The sequence below is a fragment of the Pleurodeles waltl genome, chromosome 12 (assembly GCF_031143425.1).
Source record: "Pleurodeles waltl isolate 20211129_DDA chromosome 12, aPleWal1.hap1.20221129, whole genome shotgun sequence".
NCBI lineage: Eukaryota > Metazoa > Chordata > Amphibia > Caudata > Salamandridae > Pleurodeles > Pleurodeles waltl.
Window position 1 is genome coordinate 425,271,386 of NC_090451.1, and position 23,488 is coordinate 425,294,873.

Below are 23,488 nucleotides of genomic sequence, written 5' to 3' on the forward strand. Positions count from 1 at the left end.
CGGTCTCCATTGCAGGGTCTCAGCTGCTGGCGGTCCTTCATGGCCCAGCGGGGCTTTTGCTGGCGGTCCTTCATGGCCCAGCGGGGCTTGTGCTGGCAGTGGCCTCCTGGGCAGGTGTGCTGGCGGGCCCCTCCTGGGCAGGTGGGCTAGTGCTGGTGGGCCTGTCCTGGGCAGCTGGGCTTGTGCTGGCGGTGGCCTCCTGGACAGCTGGGCTTGTGCTGGTGGTGGCCTCCTGGGCAGCTGGGCTTGTGCTGGCAGTGGCCTCCTTGGCAGCTGGGCTGGTGCTGGCGGGCCCCTCCTGGGCAGGTGGGCTAGTGCTGGCGGGCCTGGCCTTGGCAGCTGGGCTTGTGCTGGCGGGCCCCTCCTGGGCAGGTGGGCTAGTGCTGGTGGGACTGTCCTGGGCAGCTGGGCTTGTGCTGGCGGTCCTGTCCTGGGCAGCTGGGCTTGTGCTGGCGGGCCTCTCCTGGGCAGCTGGGCTTGTGCTGGCGGTTCTGTCCTGGGCAGCTGGGCTTGTGCTGGCGGTCCGGTCCTGGGCAGCTGGGCTTGTGCTGGAGGTGGCCTCCTGGGCAGCGGGGATGACGGCGGTCTTCTCCACCGTGCTGCTCTTCCCAGACTTGCTGGGTTTCTTGTGGCCCTTCCCCACCTTGGAAGGTGTCACAGCTGACTTCACACTCCAACCGGGACCCCTGGGACAAGCTTTGGTGGCTGGAGTCTTCCCCCTCTCCCGCCGGGCACAGGCCAACTTCTGATGCTAGACAGGTGGGGGACTGTCTGTGCTGTGGCTCCGTGCCACACTGGCTGCCCTGGCGGCCGGTGCACTCCAGATTCCGGTGACTACAGGCACCACTGGTCCCGGAGATGTTGTGGCTGAGGTGCTAGTTCGGGACCTATGAGACAGACTGGTGGGGGAGGTGTGGGAAAGAGGTCAAGGTTGGACAGGAAAAGTTTTTGGGACACACTGGGATGGGTAGCTGGAGGGGGTTTGGGAGTGGAGGAAGAGGTGGTGGTTGTAGGAGGTGTACGTTTGGTGACTTTGGGTGAAGGTGCATGCGCTGGAGGCTGTCGTGAGGTGGATGGCTGTTTGGTGTGTGTGCCTGCGTTTGTGTATCTTGGGAGGGGGCATCACAAACACACTGACACACTGGGAGAGGGCGTGTGAATGGTAGTGGGGGTGGTGACTGCACGTGAGCGGGTGTGGTGGTAGGTGTGCTGGAGAGGGACGTAGTGGCTGTAGAGGTAGTGCATGCAGGTGTGAGTGTAGATGAGACTGGGAGGCAGGAGGGAGACGAGGAGGAGGGGGACACAGTGGAGGCAGTGGATGTTGGTGTGTCTGCATGTGTGTGATGCTTGCTTGAGTGCCTGTGGGATGTGTGGTGCTTATGTTTGCCTGAGCTTCCCTTGTGTGTTGACGTGTGTGCATGCTGGTCTGTAGGTGTGCTTGGGATAGGCTAAGGTACAGGGGATTGGGTCGGGGTGGAGGAAGTTGGAGGGGGGAGGCTAGACACAGGGACAATGGCTGCCATCAGTGCTGAGGCCAGAGTCTGAAAAGCTCGCTGAAGAGCCGCCTGACCAGAATGAATGCCCTCCAGGAATGCATTGGTTTGTTGCAACTGCCTTTCTACACCCTGGATGGCATTCAAAATGGTAGACTGCTCAACAGTGAGGGACCTGAGGAGGTCAATGGCCTCCTCACTGAGGGCAGCAGGGGTGCCTGGGCCTAATGTCCATGACAGGATGGCTCACATGAAGGTCAACAGGAGAGTTAGAGTGTTGAGACGGGGCCACTCACCTGAAAAGCAGGATGTCTGCAGGGGCGATGGTATGCCCCGACCTCCTAGAACACCTCTCGGCAATTCCAGGTGGACAAAGACACCCCGGCAGGTATCCCAAAAGGAAAGGGGGAGTGGAAGAGAAAGAGACAAAACACTGCCACGTCTTGCCTGTCCGGCCAGGCACCCTGTATCTTCGGGGGGCAGGTCGTTGTTGACAGAGTGATAGTAGAGTTAGTGCACTCAACTTCCTTGAAACTAATCTCTCTTTCTCTCTGCACGGGAGTGGTAGAAGAACAACAGGATGCTCCAGCACTTTTCTTGAATAATAATAGCTGTTGGCACAATTACTAACACTGCATTACCAAAAACCCAAACTAAGTACCATAACAATAAGTATGCAACACTAGGGCTGGCTTCACAGAGATTCACTGTTGCACACTACAATTAGAACTGGGGTTGCACTTATCATGCACAATAAAGACAAACAAGGGCATTAATGATATCACGTATAACTTTCCTGCATGCATAGGGTTAAACTAAAAGGAACAAAAACAATCCAAGAAATACAAATGTCCATTCTGGGTTTAAACAGTTAGAGTGGCACAGTTTGGTTTTGTTTCACTGTGTGTGTGAAAAACCCTTCAAAAGCAAATTCCTCAAACCTGAAACACAGGCATGAATGACACAATTTAAATCGAAGAGTTATATTATTAGAGAAAGAAAAGTCATGTAAATGTTCTTTTAAAATTGCACTGTCATGTTTTGTAGTACTTGAGCTCAAGCAGATTTCCTGAAGCACATTTAGGCAAGTATCGACAATAATAATGTAGAATGTTCAGAAATGCATTTGTCTCTTCAAGATAAGCACTCTGCCAAAATACGAGGTTTGAAATACACCAGCTGTTCTAGGAAAGCACGGTGCTCAAAGAACAAACTCCCTGGAGAATACTAGTCACATAGCTGCAGTCTTTTCTGGAGTGCTGGAGGAATGCCTGGTGTCAGCTGGTACAGGAATGAAGAAAATAATTGCCTCAAAAGTCCTGAATACGAGGATGACAGCAGGGGCTGGACTGCCAAATCAGATGCTGAGATCAGGAAGCAAAACAAAGCCAAGCAGGGAGGCATGCTTCACTCTGCTATTTATAGCCAATCAGGAAAGCAGTTGAGTTTCCACATGTGGATGAGTCAGCACACCCAATTAGAAGCACATGTCTACACCACACCCAATTAGAAGCACATGTCTACACCTGCTCACATGAGCAAATAAGCATTGGTAAAACAAGCATTGATAAAACCACTTGCGTAACACTGCACATTATGTTTACTTAGAAACATGAAGGTTTAACCAAGAACAGAGATATGATTTAACCCTAATCCCTGGGGATGCTGACAGATAATGCAGGAGGCCCCTTGGGGATTCCTGACATAGAGAGGATTTAATATTACAAGTCCATAGATACCATACATGACAGTCCTATTTCTTCTTAATCAGGATTACACTTAATAAATGCATGAAGGAATCCCCAATGTTATCCTATGAGAAGGGTAGGCCTCATAGTAGTAAAAAATTAATTTGGGAGTTTTTCACAACCAGGACTTATACGACTAAAAAGTATATGTCTTTTTACCTGCACCGCTCCCTGCCCCATGGGCTACTTAGGAACTACCTTAGGTGTATCTTCCGTGAAATTAAAATGGAGTTTAAGGCTTGGCAAGGGGTTTTAAGTAACAAGTGGATATGGCAGTGAAACCATACGTACAGGTTCTTCAGTGGCAGGCCTGAGACATGTCCTAAGGCCATCTAAAACAGATCAGCAAAAGTGAGGCAAGGCAAGCAAAAAGTTTGGGGGAAGACTAATTTAAGGCTGGCAGGTCTAACATCTTCAATACAGCTGTATGCTGTGAGTGTGGCAGAAGAGTGACCCCCCCAAGCATATCCTGTGCTGCATGTATGATCAGCACTTTTGGTACTCTTAGTGCTTGCACAACTTTGTCCCTTTTCTGCTATGGATGCCAACTGTACTGCAGTGTCTGGTGTTGCACTTCTAGATTTGGGCCCACATTCCATTACTGTGCTGGTTGTCTGACTGCTTGTTGGCGAACCCTAAGTTGACTTGGCAAATCTTAAATTCTTCTTCTGAAAACCTATCAGTCCTCTCATTGCAATGTTCAGCAATTTTGGGGAAGAACTGACCAAAATTAGAAACAGGATAAAAGAGAATGCAGCTGCCATGAAGGGATGGCTTAAAAATGCCATACTTCATGCTCCTGCATGTTATTTCCTATTTGTCATAGGAGGTAAAGATCTCTGTCCTGAATTCCTAGCTCTCCACACAATGTCCTGAGATCTTCACTCTTGATGCTGAACAGAAATGTGCCACAACAGAAAATATGTACCACAGATAGCAAACTGTAGGTCACCACAGTCACAGGCTGAGCCCACAACTACTTTGACACAACCATGTGAGACGCATAGGAATGCGAAAATAAACAAACACATACAACCCATGGTGTGTGACTGTGAACATAATGGCGTATAATTCCACATTGATGGGCGGGGCATGGTGCATGGGAAAGTCTGGTGTTGGTAAGATTGTCAGTGCAGTGTACCCTCTGCGGTTGGCCTGATGAGTCACACATTAGGATGGCAGTTGCAAGTCTGTCTGCTCATGGTAGCTCTGTGGGGCACTTACCACCACATTGTTGATGGATCAAATGGAGCCAGTGCCAGTTTTGAGTTGCATTGAGTGTGACAAGACACGCTGCACTTAGCCCTGCAAGTCAGGCAGTGGAAAGGACAAAGGAGCAGGGCATGGGACCCCCTGCACTGCCCATGCCAGGAGCATGGGCTGTGCAGGGGCACCCAGGAACACACCACATCATCATCAAACTTTGCATTGGGGTTTCACCACTATGCAAATGCTCGTGGAAATACAAGAACAGACCTGGAGTGTAGCATTGAATATAATACTGGTCTTGTGTCACAGGACAAGTGGCATTCCCAGACTGTAAGCTGCTGTAAACTTGACAGTGCAAGGCCATTGGCCCATGGGGCATTCCCTATTGACAACAGTTGCCACTACCACCTGTGCTGTTAGAGACAGTCAGGTGGTCATAGGACTGCCCCACTTAAAATGAGGGACCAGTATGTCTACATGTAGAATCACCATCAAACTAGCTTGAAGCCATGACCTAAGTTCAACTCCAGTGAACTGGCTATGTCCATAAACTAATTTACCATCAGGCAATGTCACATACATAATGATTTACACAGCAGAAATATTATACCCATGCTGGCCATCCCTTGGTCCACCACTGTGCCTTTGTCAAATTAGCTGCACTGCCACTATGCTGCATCTCATGTATCATAGTGCAAGGATGGCTGCATTGAGGGGGAGATCATAGGTGTGTAGGAAGGCACACCTACGTGCACAGACAGAAGATTAAATGGAACTCTGCTATGTCCATGTATGCACACGTACACATACATCAACATGAGGAGCTACCTATGGTAACAAGAGCATAGTGTCCTGGCACTGCCATCCTTGGGGTGGTGCATGGTCTCAGCACCCTATGGGTGTATGTGAGACATGTAAGACTGGGAAAGGGGCAAATTGCCATGTGTGGTGCTTTGCCTTGAGCATTGTAGTACCCATTGCAAGGTCTCACCATGCAAATGGATGCATAGGGAGGGTTGACAACGACGGGATGGTGTAAAGCCACAAAAAGGATATGCATCACACCTAGTACATAAGGCGCAGCCAATTGCGCCACCTGAGCTTCCCTTTACATGACACTCAGGTGGGGGCAAAGGGCTGATATACTGCAACCATGATGTACAGGAACAATATTTGGGAACTAAGATGACAATGAGCCTCCAAAAGCAAGTCAGTGACGTGACATATCAACTGTCACAACACTGAAAGATTGATTTTACGCGATCTTAGTTCAGAGGATGATGGCACTCCTGCTGATGTGCCTGTCCTGGAGTACCCTGATGACCAGCTGACAACCATCAGCCAAGAGACCCTCCAAGAAGTCCTCGTATCCCTCCAGACACAAGAAGGAGTAATAATGTAGCAGCCAACCCAGAGGCCCCACCCAACTCCCCAATAGTATGACCTACCATCACTGACACAGCTGAGGACTCGGAGGACCCAGGGACCAGCTTTGAGAGGACAGTGGTAGGAGTCCAGCTGGAGCTGGCCAAGGAGGTGCGGTGGGGATGCAAACTATGGCAGCCAGACTAGAGGGTGTGCGCATGTGCCTTGTTAGCGCCAATGAACAGACTGTAGTCAAATGAGGCACACACTCCCCAATGCATGTCCAGCAGTGTCTGAGGGACATAGCTGCTGCCATGAGGGAGAGGCCACAACAACTGCCCTCCTAAACTGGCAGCAGCTTGATTGAGGACAAGGTGGACTTCATGCACCGGGAAGTAGTCTCCGTCAGGGCAGACATGGCTGCCTACCACAGGGATGTTGCTGCTATCCTCAAAAATCAGCAGGTCCTCCTTGCTGCAGTGATGTCATATGTAGTTCCACAGATGTCAGTTGCTGGGAATTGGGAGTCCACATCTCCAGCCACTCAAGTGTGTGTGCCCCCTCTACCTCCCCACCACGACCATCAATGGCAGAGGAGACACCACACACATCAGAGGATGAAGATGTGGAACAGATCATCTTCACCCATAAGAGTTCCCGGTAGCACCAGCCCATGCCACTTGGGCAGTGTTTTCCTTTGTCCTGTGCATGAGATCATGCCAGTGTTAGCACCGTTGGATATATGCACTCTTCACCGACACACTGTTGACCTTTCTGCTATGGACTGCAATTGTCTCTCACTTTCCAATTGGTAATTCATGTTCCTCTGCACTAAATGACACTTCACCCAAGCATATCCCATGACATGTCCCTCAACTCTAGACGTGTGTTGTGTCACAATTGTATTGATTACACCAGTGGGGTCATTGACCTGGAAAATTTATATACGGCACTACGACACTTGTAAATAAACACCTCCTACACAACCAGCATGTCTTTGTGTATTGTGACCCATCTACTACACTTAGGAATTGTGATGTGTGTAACCATGTGTTTAGTCACAGAGTGTCAGTACAAGAGTGCAGGAATATGGGGGCACATATCTATGGCCAATGTTCCTACATGATGATAATGCTGGTCTCATATCCTACAAGCAATTCACGAGTATGTAAAAAATGTAGAACACATGTATGCTTCACCTACTGTATACGGCAGGAATGGCTGTGAAACAGTTCTCACGCAATATCGTCAGCTTGGAGTACCAGTAGAACACATTGGTGTGAAACAAAGGTACTTAACCTCATCTGTAATTGCCACTTGTCAGTTTTGCAGGATATATTTTAAATGCAGGCGGTTGTCAGATATGTCACACTGCCCAACATTCTTACACAGAACCCTAACACTGACAGCTGAATTACCACACCTACCTGTCCAATCCAAAGTAAACATAGTAACCTTGAGTGGTGGGTACACTGGGTAGCAGATGTATAGACAAGTAGATGTGTAGTTGCTGCCAATGTGACACCTCAGTTGTAAACAGGGAGATGAACATGTCAAGAGAGGGATTTGGAGGCAGGACGGAATCCCTACACCAACACACAATTTTCACTGTGTACTCATGGGAAGACCCTGAGACACAAGCACATGATCCAAAAAGGAAAGGAGTACCCAAAAATATTTATTTACAATGAAACTAAACTAAGAAATTCTAGAAAAGCTATCCTAACCTAAACTAACATAACCTATTCTAACTACACTTAACCAGCAACTAAACCTAACTAACCTATGCTCAGCTTACCTAGCACATTTAACAACACACTCTAAACATTGTCCCCCCACCCCCTTATGTTACGAGACACATGCAGCACAACATATACTAAACTACACAGATGCTAACTACATCTAAACAAATATATATATATATATATATGTATATATATATATATATATATTTTTTTTTAAACACATTTATATCCCAACATGACCCCCCCACCAATCCACATACAAAGTAACAGGAGGAGGAGGCAGAACTGGTAGGTGAGAGTTCGAAAGACAATCATAGCTTTGGCTTCCTGAGGGTTTTCTTAATGTACTTGAGTCTCTTGGTATTGGCTACCACCTCCTCAAAACTGTCCAACCTTTTCAATACCAGTGTTATGTCCCTCCGCAGATCTTACAGCATTTTCTGGTCCATGGCAGTAGGTATTGTGGGCTGATGTACTGATGTCGAAGCTTTTGCAGCTGTGGCTGTAGTCGTGGTGGCAGCTGTGTCCCCCTGCATTGCTGTGGAGCTGGGTCTCTTGTGTGGCCACTGACAGTGTGGGTCCCCATTTGGATGAATGCACGCCATGTCCCGGGTGATCTCTCAGCGCAATATCCGTGAACCATCCTCTGGAACTCAGATTCCATTGCCAGGATATGTCGGTAGCGGACTGCCCTCTTTTGGAATGCTCGCAGTTCGTTATTGCTCATGTTGGCAGCTGTTAAATTGAGACAGGCAACAATCAGTGTCAGCATTGTGTTAAGTACGTACAGATTATTGGCTCACACTCTACATCTATTTACACATGCACTCCAACTCACATTCTGGAAAAGACAATGGCCCTGATAAATGCAACGCCAACGCTGCCTTAGCATCATTTCTTTGACACCAAAGCGCCTCACAACAAGATTAGGAAGCAAACCAAATGAGGTGTGCATTGCTTTTGTGCAAAATAAAATGATACAAATGCAGCGGAAAACTCACATAGATCAGGCCCAAATTTCTTCATCATCCGTGTCAATTTTCAACCATACATCACCAGTAACTTGCACATGTTATTGGGAGGATAGGATGTAGTTGGTAACCATAAAGGGTCAGTGCTGATAGGTACACATGCAAGCCTGATCAATATAACTGTCACTTACACTGTGAGCATCACATCTACCTACAAATTTGGTATTCTTCTCCCCCTGTGCTTCAGGGGGAATGGCCATGCAATCCATCATCTCAACTGTCCTGGTCATCCAACAAGGCATGCCCACTCATACATGGAGTCAGGGAGTGGACCATATGTTAGGAGGGCTGACAACTAGGAATCTGGTATCCATAGGCCTATCACATCTACATTCATGTGTCCATGTGTCCATCAATACCTGATCTGCCAACACTGTTCCTTACACACCCATTTCCATGCCAGAATACGTTTCGCCTTGACCTACATGCACGCCAATTACATTCCACATAAGTGTTACGTACATGGAGTGCAAAATACAGAGCACCACGCTGGAGGACAATTGCCGGCCCAGTCCTTCATTTACATGACAATACAGGGATGCACCCAGTTGGGTTCAAAATGGTGCATCCCTGTGTTGAGAGAATGATGGAGTGCCCCACTGCCATTATTCTCACAGCATTGCACTTCTTAGTCACAAACGGCCCTACATGTGGCTTGTCATCTCCTTGTTTACACAATACTGCCCATTGAGCAACAGGAGCCTCACAAGATATGGGTGGTCATTACAACCCTGGCGGTCGGTGTTAAAGCGGTGGTAAGACCGCCAACAGGCCGGCGTTAAAAAAATTGCAATTACAACCATGGCGGAAACCGCCAACAAAGACAGCCACTTTAACACTCCGACCGCCACGGCGGTACAAACAAACAGCGCGGCGGTCACCGCCAACAGACAGGCGCGAGACAATGCACCGCCCACACTATTATGACAGGCCAATCTGCCACTTTTTCCGGGGTGGATTCACCGCAGATAAAAACACGCCAGAAACAGGAATCCCGAAGGGAAAACGCTCACCTCTACAAACCCCACGAGGAACGAGGACGCCATGGACCCGGAACTCCAAATTCTACCTGCAATAGTCTTCCTGCTCCTCTACCAGGAGCACGAACGCCGGCGGCGAAGACCACGGTGAGTACTGCACCTACGACACAGGGGAGGGGGGAGGGAAAAAACAGGGACATAAACACGCAACACCCCCACCCTCACCCACTACAACACACACACTAATACATATCATTACATCACAGTCACACTCCCCAAACCCCCCGGAAGAATGCAAAGACAATAGAAAATGAGTGTAACCATTGTAATATATTAAAAGCTAGGAGGCCGAAATATATAGATACACCATGTACAAAATATATACCAAGCATAGTAGTCCAGGTAGGGCTCTAAGAAAGTCCGTGGAACACTGGGACCACACGGTATGGGGGAGGCCCACACAAGATCCCCGACCATGACAGAGAGAACACTGCAGGGGCATCAGAGAGCAACTAAACAGGCACCTCAAGGGGAGGGAAAGGGGGGGCACCTCAGCCGCTTGAGTGCACGACGCCAAATCCACGAGGGGGCCACATGGCCACTGTTACATCCTGGGGAGTGCAAAGCCACAGTCTCTCAAGTCTCTACAGTGGGTGGTTTGCCCACTGTTCAATCCTGGGGAGTGCAAAGCCACAGTCTCACAAGTTTCTACAGTGGGTGGTTTGCCCACTGTTCAATCCTGGGGAGTGCAAAGCCACAGTCTCTCAAGTCTCCACGGTGGGTGGGTTGCCCACTGTTCAATCCTGGGGAGTGCAAAGCCACAGTCTCTCAAGTCTCCACAGTGGGTGGTTTGCCCACTGTTCAATCCTGGGGAGTGAAAAGCACAGTCTCACATGTCTCTATAGTGGGTGGTTTGCCCACTGTTCAATCCTGGGGAGCCACAGTCTGACAAGTGGATAACAGTCTCCACTGGTTCTGGAGGGGGCATGGTGCCCAGAGTGCTTCATCCTGCTAAGGACAGAGGTAGTGGATGACAGTCTCCACTGGTTCTGGAGGGGGACTGGTGCCCAGAGTGCTTCATCCTGCTAAGGACAGAGGTAGTGGATGACAGTCTCCACTGGTTCTGGAGGGGGACTAGTGCCCAGAGTGCTTCATCCTGCTAAGGACAGAGGTAGTGGATGACAGTCTCCACTGGTTCTGGAGGGGGCATGGTGCCCAGAGTGCTTCATCCTGCTAAGGACAGAGGTAGTAGATAACGGTCTCCAGTGGTTCTGGAGGGGGCCTGGTGCCCAGAGTGCTTCAGAGGGGGCATGGTGTCCAGAGTGCTTCATCCTGCTAAGGACAGAGGTAGTGGATGACAGTCTCCACTGGTTCTGGAGGGGGCATGGTGCCCAGAGTGCTTCATCCTGCCAAGGATTGGGGAAGTGGATGCTTTTCTCCACTGGTTCTGGAGGGGGCGTGGTGCCCAGAGTGCATCATTCACCCCGTGACAGACTCAGTTGCGTCAGTGCCCTTGTCGCTCATCGGCCAGCCGTGCTTGAGATGCAATGCCCTGTTCAGCAGTGCTTGAGACGGCGGTGCCCTGTGCAGCGGTGCTTGAGATGGCAGTGCCCTGTGCAGCGGTACTTGAGATGGCGGTGCCCTGTGCAGCGGTGCTTAAGATGGCGGTGCCCTGTTCAGCGGTGCTTGAGACGGCGGTGCCCTGTTCAGCGATGCTTGAGATGGCGTTGCCCTGTTCAGCGGTGCTTGAGACAGCGGTGCCCTGTTCAGCGGTGCTTGAGATGGCGGTGCCTTGTTCAGCGGTGCTTGAGATGGCGGTCTCCATTGCAGGGTCTCAGCTGCTGGCGGTCCTTCATGGCCCAGCGGGGCTTTTGCTGGCGGTCCTTCATGGCCCAGCGGGGCTTGTGCTGGCAGTGGCCTCCTGGGCAGGTGTGCTGGCGGGCCCCTCCTGGGCAGGTGGGCTAGTGCTGGTGGGCCTGTCCTGGGCAGCTGGGCTTGTGCTGGCGGTGGCCTCCTGGACAGCTGGGCTTGTGCTGGTGGTGGCCTCCTGGGCAGCTGGGCTTGTGCTGGCGGTGGCCTCCTTGGCAGCTGGGCTGGTGCTGGCGGGCCCCTCCTGGGCAGGTGGGCTAGTGCTGGCGGGCCTGGCCTTGGCAGCTGGGCTTGTGCTGGCGGGCCCCTCCTGGGCAGGTGGGCTAGTGCTGGTGGGACTGTCCTGGGCAGCTGGGCTTGTGCTGGCGGTCCTGTCCTGGGCAGCTGGGCTTGTGCTGGCGGGCCTCTCCTGGGCAGCTGGGCTTGTGCTGGCGGTTCTGTCCTGGGCAGCTGGGCTTGTGCTGGCGGTCCGGTCCTGGGCAGCTGGGCTTGTGCTGGAGGTGGCCTCCTGGGCAGCGGGGATGACGGCGGTCTTCTCCACCGTGCTGCTCTTCCCAGACTTGCTGGGTTTCTTGTGGCCCTTCCCCACCTTGGAAGGTGTCACAGCTGACTTCACACTCCAACCGGGACCCCTGGGAGCAGCTTTGGTGGCTGGAGTCTTCCCCCTCTCCCGCCGGGCACAGGCCAACTTCTGATGCTAGACAGGTGGGGGACTGTCTGTGCTGTGGCTCCGTGCCACACTGGCTGCCCTGGCGGCCGGTGCACTCCAGATTCCGGTGACTACAGGCACCACTGGTCCCGGAGATGTTGTGGCTGAGGTGCTAGTTCGGGACCTATGAGACAGACTGTTGGGGGAGGTGTGGGAAAGAGGTCAAGGTTGGACAGGAAAAGTTTTTGGGACACACTGGGATGGGTAGCTGGAGGGGGTTTGGGAGTGGAGGAAGAGGTGGTGGTTGTAGGAGGTGTACGTTTGGTGACTTTGGGTGAAGGTGCATGCGCTGGAGGCTGTCGTGAGGTGGATGGCTGTTTGGTGTGTGTGCCTGCGTTTGTGTATCTTGGGAGGGGGCATCACAAACACACTGACACACTGGGAGAGGGCGTGTGAATGGTAGTGGGGGTGGTGACTGCACGTGAGCGGGTGTGGTGGTAGGTGTGCTGGAGAGGGACGTAGTGGCTGTAGAGGTAGTGCATGCAGGTGTGAGTGTAGATGAGACTGGGAGGCAGGAGGGAGACGAGGAGGAGGGGGACACAGTGGAGGCAGTGGATGTTGGTGTGTCTGCATGTGTGTGATGCTTGCTTGAGTGCCTGTGGGATGTGTGGTGCTTATGTTTGCCTGAGCTTCCCTTGTCTGTTGACGTGTGTGCATGCTGGTCTGTAGGTGTGCTTGGGATAGGCTAAGGTACAGGGGATTGGGTCGGGGTGGAGGAAGTTGGAGGGGGGAGGCTAGACACAGGGACAATGGCTGCCATCAGTGCTGAGGCCAGAGTCTGAAAAGCTCGCTGAAGAGCCACCTGACCAGAATGAATGCCCTCCAGGAATGCATTGGTTTGTTGCAACTGCCTTTCTACACCCTGGATGGCATTCAAAATGGTAGACTGCTCAACAGTGAGGGACCTGAGGAGGTCAATGGCCTCCTCACTGAGGGCAGCAGGGGTGACTGGGGCAGGGCCTGAGGTGCCTGGGGCAAAGGTGGCGGCTGTACCTGTAGATGGGGGTGGCACAGATGTTGCCGCCACCACAAGGGAGCTCCCATCAGAGGACGAGTCTGTGCCACTGGTCTCAGCTCCTGTCCACGCTGTGGAGCTCCCCTTGCCCTCCATCCCACTGGTGAACTCCGAGTCCGTAGTGTGGCCCTCCAGGGCCATGTGGGATGCAGCCCCCTGGTGCTCCGGTGCCACTGCTCCTCCGCCTGATGATGCTAATGCACACAAGAACAGGGAGACCACAAAAAGGGGGGGACGACAGAAGAAAGACATGTTGAGTGCATGCATTACCGCTACAGTTGGCGGACACGACAGACACAGAAGCCCCCTGCACTACGCCACGCTCTTGGGCTCCACTGTTCAATTCCTGGGAAATGGCCTACAAGGCTATGGACGACATCTGCACACATAGATGACACAGGGGCATGACTAGGTGTACTTGGCACTCTACAGAGGTGGGGTGGGGTGCCACATGGCCTGCCTTACGGAGGGGCCTTGCCTACGGAACTCGCCCTGGCCTAGGGAAACCCACAGCCCACCTCCCCCACCCAGACACCTCCACTGCGCACAAAGTCAGCAGAATGAGAGTGTACTCACCCCCTTGTGGCTGCTGTGATGCCCTCAAGCGCCCATCCTACTCCGGGTAGGCCACCGCCAGGATCCTGAACATCAGGGGGGTCATGGTGCGACGGGTACCCCTCCCACATTGGGAGGCCATCCCCAGCTGAGCCTCCGCCATCTTCTTGCTCCAGCGGCAAATGTCCTCCCATCTTTTCCGGCAGTGGGTGCTCCGTCTGTGGTAGACCCCCAGGGTCCGGACGCTGACCTACATGAAATGTACAGGGGAAAAAGAGAAGTTATTACCAACTGCACCGTCAAAGTGATTCGCCCCCATCCCTACCCTTGCCTTGTGGCATATGCATTCACCGTCTTTCATGCACGCAGCACTCTCCCCCCTTCCTTCTTACATCCAGATCTCTCCACAAAGGCATAGCCCATACAACACGCTCCCTTTGTACTTACCTGTTTGTCTGGAGGACCGTAGAGTAGCGTGTACTGGGGGAGGACCCATCCACGAGTTTCTCCAACTCTTCCGATGTGAAGGCAGGGGCCCTTTCCCCAGACACTCGAGCCATTGTCTCTTCCAGACCGAGGTCACAGCAGCACGTGCAGTGTAGGTCCTCTCCTGTCGAAGATCAGGTATCGAGTGATTGAACAGATAGAAAATGGCGGTCACGTCCGCTGCGGTGCGTACCGTCACCGCCGGCGTACATCGTCATTGGTTCCTGGGACCCATAGGGTCCAATGTTAACCAATGCAGCATTGCGCTGCGGTCTTCAACCGCCTACCGCGACGGTGTACAACGCCAGCACAGTTACCTCACATCCCATTGTCCCACTTTAGAGGTCAGGCAGCCGCCATTTCAGGGGCCCACATGGCTTCATTTTCAACTGCGTCACACATACCTAGGCCTAGACTCAACACACATACAGGCCACATTTTGTGTATGAATGGTGTTCTGTGTAAACTGTGGGTACATACCTCTGATTTGTTTGACTCTGTGCTCGCTGTTGTCCTTCATAGGCACCGTCCGCTGGGACATGTGAGGAGATGGCGGCATCCTCCGGTGTACCGAACGTTGGTGGACCTGTCGACAATGGAGGAGCGACATGTGATTATCACATACAGGCATGACACAATCCAGGAACTGTGTACCCAGTTGGAGCCAGACCTGATGTCAGCAATCCGCCATCCCACAGGAATCCCCCCTCAAGTGCAGGTGCTGTCAGTGCTCCATTTCCTTGCTACTGGGTTTTTTCAAACAACAGTGGCCATAGCATCAGGGATGTCCTAGCCTATGTTTTCCAGCGTATTGTCCAGAGTGTTGTCTGCCCTTCTGAAACACATGCGGAGCTACATTGTTTTTCCTCAGGTGGAGGATTTGCCTACAGTGAAAGGTGATTTTTATGCCCTGAGACACATCCCCAACATCATAGGTGCCATTGATGGGACCCATGTGGCTTTGGTCCCCCCCACAGGAGTGAACAGGTGTACAGAAAGCAAACCAGAAGAGTTATCATTCCATGAATGTACAGATGGTATGTTTGGCAGACCAGTACATCTCCCATGTGAATGCCATGATCCCTGCCTCAGTGCATGATGCCTACATCCTGCGGAATAGCAGCATCCCTTATGTGATGGGTCAACTCCAGAGGCCCCGTGTGTGGCTATTAGGTGAGCATCTGGGAGTAAGACAGTGGGAATGGTTGTCTGGGGATATCCCTCTAGGTTATTGCGTGTCTAACAGTTGTCCCTCGTCATTTGCAGGTGACTCTGGTTACCCCAACCTGTCATGGCTACTGACCCCAGTGAGGAATCCCAGGACAAGGCCAGAGGAACGCTACAATGAGGCTCATGGGTGAACTAGGAGGGTGATCGAGCGGACCTTCGGCCTCCTGAAGGCGAGGTTCAGGTGCCTCCATATGACAGGTGGATCCCTATTCTACTCACCAAAGAAGGTGTGCCAGATCATTGTGGCCTGCTGTATGCTTCACAACTTGGCTTTGCGACGACAGGTGCCTTTTCTGCACGAGGATGGTCCAGATGGCGGTGTTGTGGCAGCTGTGGAGTCTGTGGACAGTGAAGACGAGGAAGCAGAGGAAGAAGACATGAACAACAGGGACTCAGTGATCCAGCAATATTTCCAGTGAGACACAGGTAAGAGGACAGACCTGCCTACTACATGTACTTTAACACTACTACCTCTCTACTGTCTGTCGTTTTCACCCAGTGTATGGTCACTGAGTTGTCACTTTCCCTTACGATTTCACAGATGTGGGTCCCACTGTGTGACATCTGCTTAGATTCCTCATGGACTAGAGCTGTGTGACATAGGTATGTTGACAGTACAATTGATAGAGCATTTTGTCACTGTAATTGCCAATACACAATTTCGAAATCACAGACAGACTCCAGATTGTTTTGTGGTTTAAGTGTGTTTATTTAAGTGCTCAATATTGGAGGGGGTAGTGAAATGGTGAGGGGTGATGGTGAAGGAATGTCCATGGCAGAGTCCAGTCTGTTAGTCTCACAGGTGTATTGCCCATATGTGCATAGAAAGTGGAGCAGTTTAAGTATGGACAGGGTGACAAAGTGGGACAGTAGGATGACAATCAGGGTGGTCTCATTTCTTGGCAGGGGTCTTGGCATCATGTTCTGTCTTGTTCCTGGATCTCAGGGACCATTTGCGGGGTGGTTCTCCCTCTGCAGAGGGTGGGGTGCTGGTGTGGTGGTCCTGTGGCGGGGCGTCCTGTCCACTAGCGCCGGCGGAGGTGGTGGGTAGTTCATCATCCATGCTAGTGTCAGGGGCCCCCTGTAGTGCCACAGTGTCCCTCCTGGTGTTCACAAGTTCCTTCAGAACCCCTACGATGGTGCCCAGGGTGGAGCTGATGGTTCTGAGTTCCTCCCTGAAGCCCATATACTGTTCCTCCTGCAGGCGCTGGGTCTCCTGACACTTGACCAGTATTGTTGCCATTGTCTCCTGGGAGTGGTGGTAGGCTCCCATGATGGAGGAGAGGGCCTCGTGGAGAGTGGGTTCCCTTGGCCTGTCCGCCCCCTATCGCACAGCAGCCCTCCCAGTTCCCCTGTGTTCCTGGGCCTCCGTCCCCTGGACCATGTGCCCACTGCCACTGCCACTGCCCCCAGGTCCCTGTTGTTGTTGGGGTGGTGGGTTAGCCTGGGTTCCCTGTAGTGGTGGACACACAGCTGATTGACGTGTCCTGGGGACGGAGGTATGGGCCTGCTGGGTGGGTGCTGTGCTGGTGTTTCCAGAGGGGGGGAAGGTCTGTGGTGGCCTGTAACTGTGTAAGGGGAACCGACTGTCCCGAGGTCCCGGATGGGCCGGGCTGGTCATCTAGACCCAGTTGGACAGAGCTGCTGTCATCACTGTGGGCCTCTTCTGTTGGTGGTGTGGACATGTGTGGACCCTCCTGTCCGGTGACGTTGGGTAGGGGTCCTGCAGGGGTATAAAAGGATGTTTGTTACATCTGTGTGTGACATGGTGTGCAATGGGTGGGTGACCGTGTACCCCAGTGCTTGCATTCCTGCGTGGGACCTTGTGTGATGATGGTTTAGGGGGTTGCATGGGTATGTGCAGTGGGCATGCTTTAGTGATGGGTGTCCAGGCTTTGTTGTTGCATGCAGGGCTTGGTGTTGGGATGTGTGGTTTGTGATGTTAGGACATATGTGAGGAGTTGGAGTGCTGGGGGTGAGGGTGAGGGTGGGGGTATGTTTTGGCATGCAGGTAGGGTGGGGGATATAATAATTAAGATTTGTCTTACCAGAGTCCATTCCTCCACCTACTCCTGCGAGGCCCTCAGGATGCAGAATCGCCAAGACCTGCTCCTCCCATGTTGTTAGTTGTGGGTGAGGAGGTGGGGGTCTGCCGCCAGTCCGCTGAACTGCCTGGTGGTGTCTTGAGACCACAGAACGCACCTTCCCCCGTAGGTCGTTCCACCTCTTCCTGATGTCCTCCCGATTCCTTGGGTGCTGTCCAACTTCGTTGACCCTTTCCACTATTCTTCACAATAGCTCCATCTTCCTAGCTATGGAGGTGTGCTGCACCTGTGATCTGAATAGCTGTGGCTCTACCCAGACGATTTCCTCCACCATGACCCTCAGCTCCTCCTCCGAGAACCTGGGGTGTCTTTGCCGTGCCATGGGGTGGTGTAGGTGATGTGTGGGGTGGAGTGTGTGGTGATAAGTGTGCTGATATGTAGTGGTGTGTTGTGTGAGGTGCGTGGAAGTTCTGTGGGTGATGGTTTTGTCTGCCTGTGGATGCTGTTGTTCTTGCTGGTGCTGTCTCTCTCTGGCCTTCTTTCTGAACTTTTGGTCGTAGGGGTTTTTGGGTGATGTGGGTGTGTGTTTTATATAGTAATGGGTGCGTGGGAGTGGTGTGTGTATTTCGAATTGTCCAATGTGGCTGTGTTTTGTAAGAGTGTGTGTATTTTGAGCGCGGCGGTGTGTACCGCCAATGGAATACCACAGTTGAAAGACCGCCACGCGGATTCGTGTGTCGTGATAGTGTGGACGTATTTCTGTTGGCATGCCGGTGGAGGTTTTATTTTTGTCAGTTTATCACTGACCTTTGGTGTGGCGGACTTGTGTGGGTGTCTGAATTTTGGCGGATTCCGTCCTGTGGGTCATAATAGCTGTGGCGGAATTCCGCGGCCGCAGCGGTGTGTTGGCGGTCTTCTGCACGGCGGTAAGCGGCTTTTACCGCCAATGTTGTAATGAGGGCCATGATCCTTTGGTGGAGTATGGGAAACCTTTCAATGGGACACAATGTCACCATCCAGCCTACTTTGATATCAGATAATTTGATAGCTTTTCACATCTAGCATTGTGTGCAACACACATGACACACTCAAACCAAACCCTGGATTACTTCACAGGACACACATTATCATACTTACTGGATACATCTGGGTCCTCAAATCGTGCCACTTTGCCGACTGAGTAGGGGGCAGGTCCACCTGTAAGATATGAATGGAAAACCGTGCTTAGTGTCATATCATAGTCACTATTAGTGGCCAACAAATTTCAGTGTGTATTATTTTAGAGGAGTGAGTTAGTTATCTTAGTGTAAAACAATGGCACAAACACACCACTACAAACACACAATGACACAGACACTCAGGTGAGTGAGAGCCACACATCTGCACACTTACATTGGGCCAAAGACTCATGTAGTGCCACAGCCTGTAACAACCATATGTGAGCAATCTATAGAAGATGGAACTCCATGGTATAAGGGGAAGTTGTGTAACAAATATATGATACTACCCTCGTGCTTTGCAAGACAATTGACTCAGGTACTCACACTTTTCCTGCAAGACACCTGGAGGCACTTTGTGATAGACATGTGGCTCAATTATTAACCTGCAATGATCATGCGTTGAGTAATCCATGACTGATGTGGCAAAGTTGTCTGATGGTATCAACTGCCCCATTTACATTGCTCCCTAAGGTGGGTAAGCCCCATTTGCTGACATAATGGCAGGGATCATATGCATGAAATGATGACAAAATAGCGCTATACATGCATTGCCCTACTTTGTTGACACAATCCAGGTAAATATGTTAGGCTGGCGTTGTCATGGTGTATCATACATGACGCTATGCTGGGGCACAGGTGTCGCCATGGCCCCTGAAATGTGTGACTTAGTGATGGTTGCACATTACTCACCAGACATCTGACCTGCATTGGTATAATGGTAGGACATGTGAACTCCATGTTTAGACTGGCACAGTTACACTTCATTCTGGTTGCATGCAACCTGTCCACAAGCTTTGCATACAGGACTTCAACACATCTGCTACTGTCATTCAAGAGCGGTGAACATTAAATAGTATGCCAGTGGGAGACTCACCAACAGGGCCACCGATCTTGACTCCAAGATGATCGAGTAGGTCCAGCTCCGTGGCCACTAGATCTGCCCAGCAATGCTTGAGCTGATGCTCATTCCTGGTGCTCTTATAGGCCCTCTTCAGGTGGTGGAGCATCTTGCCCTCCCGCCGCCACCTTGCCTCGGTCCGGTAGCCCTGTTTGACCCGGCCCCCCATCTCCAACATCATCAGCAGGTAGTGGGCTACAAGCCACACAAAGCCACCCAACTCTTCCTCTCCCATCCTAGTCAACCAAATTAAATGAAAATAACGAAAACTTAAGCCCTATAATTAATCCCAACTATCCCAACTTAACAACTATTCCGGACAGACACACCAAAGTACAGTTACAAATATACACAAAAAACGCACAAATTTACAAACACTGAGACAAAATACAGACAATTATTAACAAAACACAACAGAATGGATACCACAAGATACAATATGCAAGGAAATCACAACCACCAACTCCAGAATACAACCACACAGTCAAAAGAGGCACAGACTGTAAAGAGAAAGTGAAAGTATACCCACTGTACCAAGCTTGCAAACAGGATTTCCTATTACATCACTTCCTGTCCCTGTGCGTCACGTTTTCAGCTATGCGTGTATTTATATGATGCATTTGACATTTGCAAGGGTATTTTAGACGCAGGATGCACATGTGTTGTTTTTATTGACGCATTACCATTATCTGTCTAATTCACTGAAAATCAGCATTGAGAAGAGGCCGAAGGTGGAATTCACGCTAAGGGCCCACGTGTCATATTTTTCGCATTTGCAGATGTTTTAGATGCAGTTGCATACATTTTTTGACTCAATTACTGATTGCGTGTTTTTGTTGCATTGTCTTTAGATGCAACCTGTATCGACATACAAATGACATGGGCTGTGCTGCAGTGTGGCATATTGTGTATGGCCACATGTGGCTGTCCAGGCAACAATGTGATGAGGGTGTGATTGGTCTATTACACCGATGTGTGTATTACAGAGTCAACAGCATGCAAATATTTGCAAGTCGAGCATATGTATGCAAGTATGACAACAGTGTATCCACATATGTATGGCAGTCAGTACAATGCAATAGTTCTGGTTTGTGATTGTGAATTGTGTTTTCGTATGTGATATGTGATGTTGTCATAAAGAGCACAACATTTAAGATGAAATACACAGCTCAGGCATTGTTGAAGATGGCTTAACCAATGCTACCTAGGAAATGTTACCCGACAACTGTCTCCGTATATGTAGATTTGGAGTTTATGGAGACGTGTGTGTCCTACCCATATGTCTGACATGTGTACATCTTTTGTACATACTGTGTATGACACACTCTGCCTACATTCCACAAAGATTATGTTTTGGCGACAAATGTTTGATTAAACTCATTGCATTTAGCAATGGTTGTTGGTTTTGTGTGGTGGACCTGCAGTCCTAGCTGCCTATGTTCTCATCCATACTGAAGTGCATTCCACAGACGTGTCCGAACAATGTGTGAGGTCATTTGTAGCCTGTGTCAGGATTCAGCCCCATGGCAGTGACAGGACAGATTACCATGGATGTACTGCACAGGCCCAACTTCTTCCATTGCTTGTCGTACCTGGGCACAACATGATGAGCGATGTTACCAATTATGTCCCCCGTTGTAACAGATATTCCATACAGCCATTGCAACTCACACACTGAGTTGTGACAGTGTTCTGTTCCAACATGACAAACTTTCTCATTTTGGTCATCCACTACCTCATGTGTGGGCCCCTTGCATACTTCCTATTTGGACATGATGTAGTTGTGTAGTTGGCAACGTGGTTGTACAAGATATGTTGTGGTGCATAGATTGTGTCCTTCAGTTGTCACATACCAGTGATGAGGCTATTAGTGATGTTTGTGATGGTGGCAGTACAATCTTACACATCACATGTCATGCTGCAACAGTACTTGTCAGATTTGTATTTGTAACATGCTCCCTGAGGTTAGACTCATAATTGTATGGTATATGTAGTGGAGATTGAAGAAAACAAAGCAGGATTGGTTGTATAAGTGAAGTGTCTATTAACAAAATTGACAAGGTGATTTAAGCGGTGCTTAAGGGAAAACGTTTTCAACTATGTGCTGTCTGCGGCATGTCCAGCAGCTGTAGTATGCTGTTCCCCCTCCATTTCTACTCCACCATCCTCCTCCTCAGGCAGGTCATCAACCTGGTCATACATGGATGTTGTGCAGGATAGCACGTCATGATGATTTGCAGACAATGTTTGGGGCATGTAAGAGGCTGCCTCCTGTGATGTCCAGGCACCTGAATCTTGACTTCAGTATGACAAATGTCCTCTCCACAATACTCCATGTCTTACAATGTCCCTTATTGTATGCACGCTCTGCTGCTGTGCTTGGGTTTGCAAATGGGGTCATAATCCATGGCTGCATGCCATAACCCTGATCTGCTGCAGAAGATAATAGGAGTAAGTTGTTGTTGAGGCTTGCAACAGCTTTGTCATGTAGCATGACAGTCATCATTTTGAGGTGGTTGTGACTCATATGTGTTTGTGGTATGGTGTGAGGTCCTGGCCTTAGGCAAAGTTTTCTTAGCACTGTGTTGTTGGACATGACCATCTTGAGTATTGGCTCAGGGACCTGGGACATACGATTTGGTATCCTAACTGATGGCCAGTATGTATGTACCATGTGTTGTGTTGTGCACCTTAGTATCAGTGTGCTACCACTAGAGGGGACATGACACATCCTCAAAACACAATGTAGTCAGATGTGGTGGCAACATGGTAGCACTACAGACCCTAGATATCCCAGCCATTTTGACATGTGGCATTTGTTAGCACATTTACATGAGTTCAAATCACAATCTATTTCCTTATTGCAACCTGCAAACAGCACCCCTGGGGTGGTGCTTGATGTTGGCACTGCCTCAGGTTTTAGGTGACACCTACAGCAGCATCATCATGCTCCTTCCTAACATAGTGCTGCATGGAAGGGTGGCTGATTTCCAATGTGACTTCAAGTCACATGAGTGGTCATCTGCAAACCTGTACCTACCATGCATGCCTTCACAATGGCATTGGGGGCTCTTACATAAGTCCCTTAGTGATCTTGAGTGGCAGCTGATGTTTGTGCCAGCCATCAGTTGTCCAAGGATGTGTATCCTATTGTTTCAGAATGATCAACATTACTACCAGTGTCCTATCTTTCAAAACATGATTCAGCGTTTAAACTGTGAACACATGCACAGTGCAGGCTATGGGATGGTGCTCGGCTACTTAGCAAATGTGTCCCTTGGCACAGTGCATGTAAGGTCAGTGATGTCCTTTATACTCCTACAGGGTCCCACTATGGCTTCCATGATCTGCACTGTCCAACAGTGACTCTGCCCCATGGTGGGCCATTTATTGTTTATGGTACAGACATGATGGTGTTGTGGGTCAGTAAGTGGTGCATGTGAGGTGACGCCACAGCAGGTGTGGTGCCACTTCTCACAAATCTGGCACACGGTATGTGATGGGCATTAATTTTGTATTCCTATATGTGTAAGCCAATGCGTCAGGCAGAGGTATATGCACACTACAGGTAAGTCAGGTATGTGTTGATGAGATGTAGTTGGTATTGGCAGCAGTTGCCTGGCATTTGATGTTTAATCTGGCAGCAACTTGCACGACATGGCTTGAAGGATCTGTGCATATGTGAGACTTACCTAACATGAGCATGGTGTATGCCATTGACATTGCTGTGCTATTCTTTGTTTTGTGTACTGTGTGTGAAGAGTACATAGTACATAGTAGGCAACCTGTGGGCACTGGTAGTGTTTTGTATATTTCTACTGTTGGCAAAGGGTACATCTCTGTACCTGTCCTTCACGTGGTGTGCCTGACAAGTTGTGGGTGTGTTACAT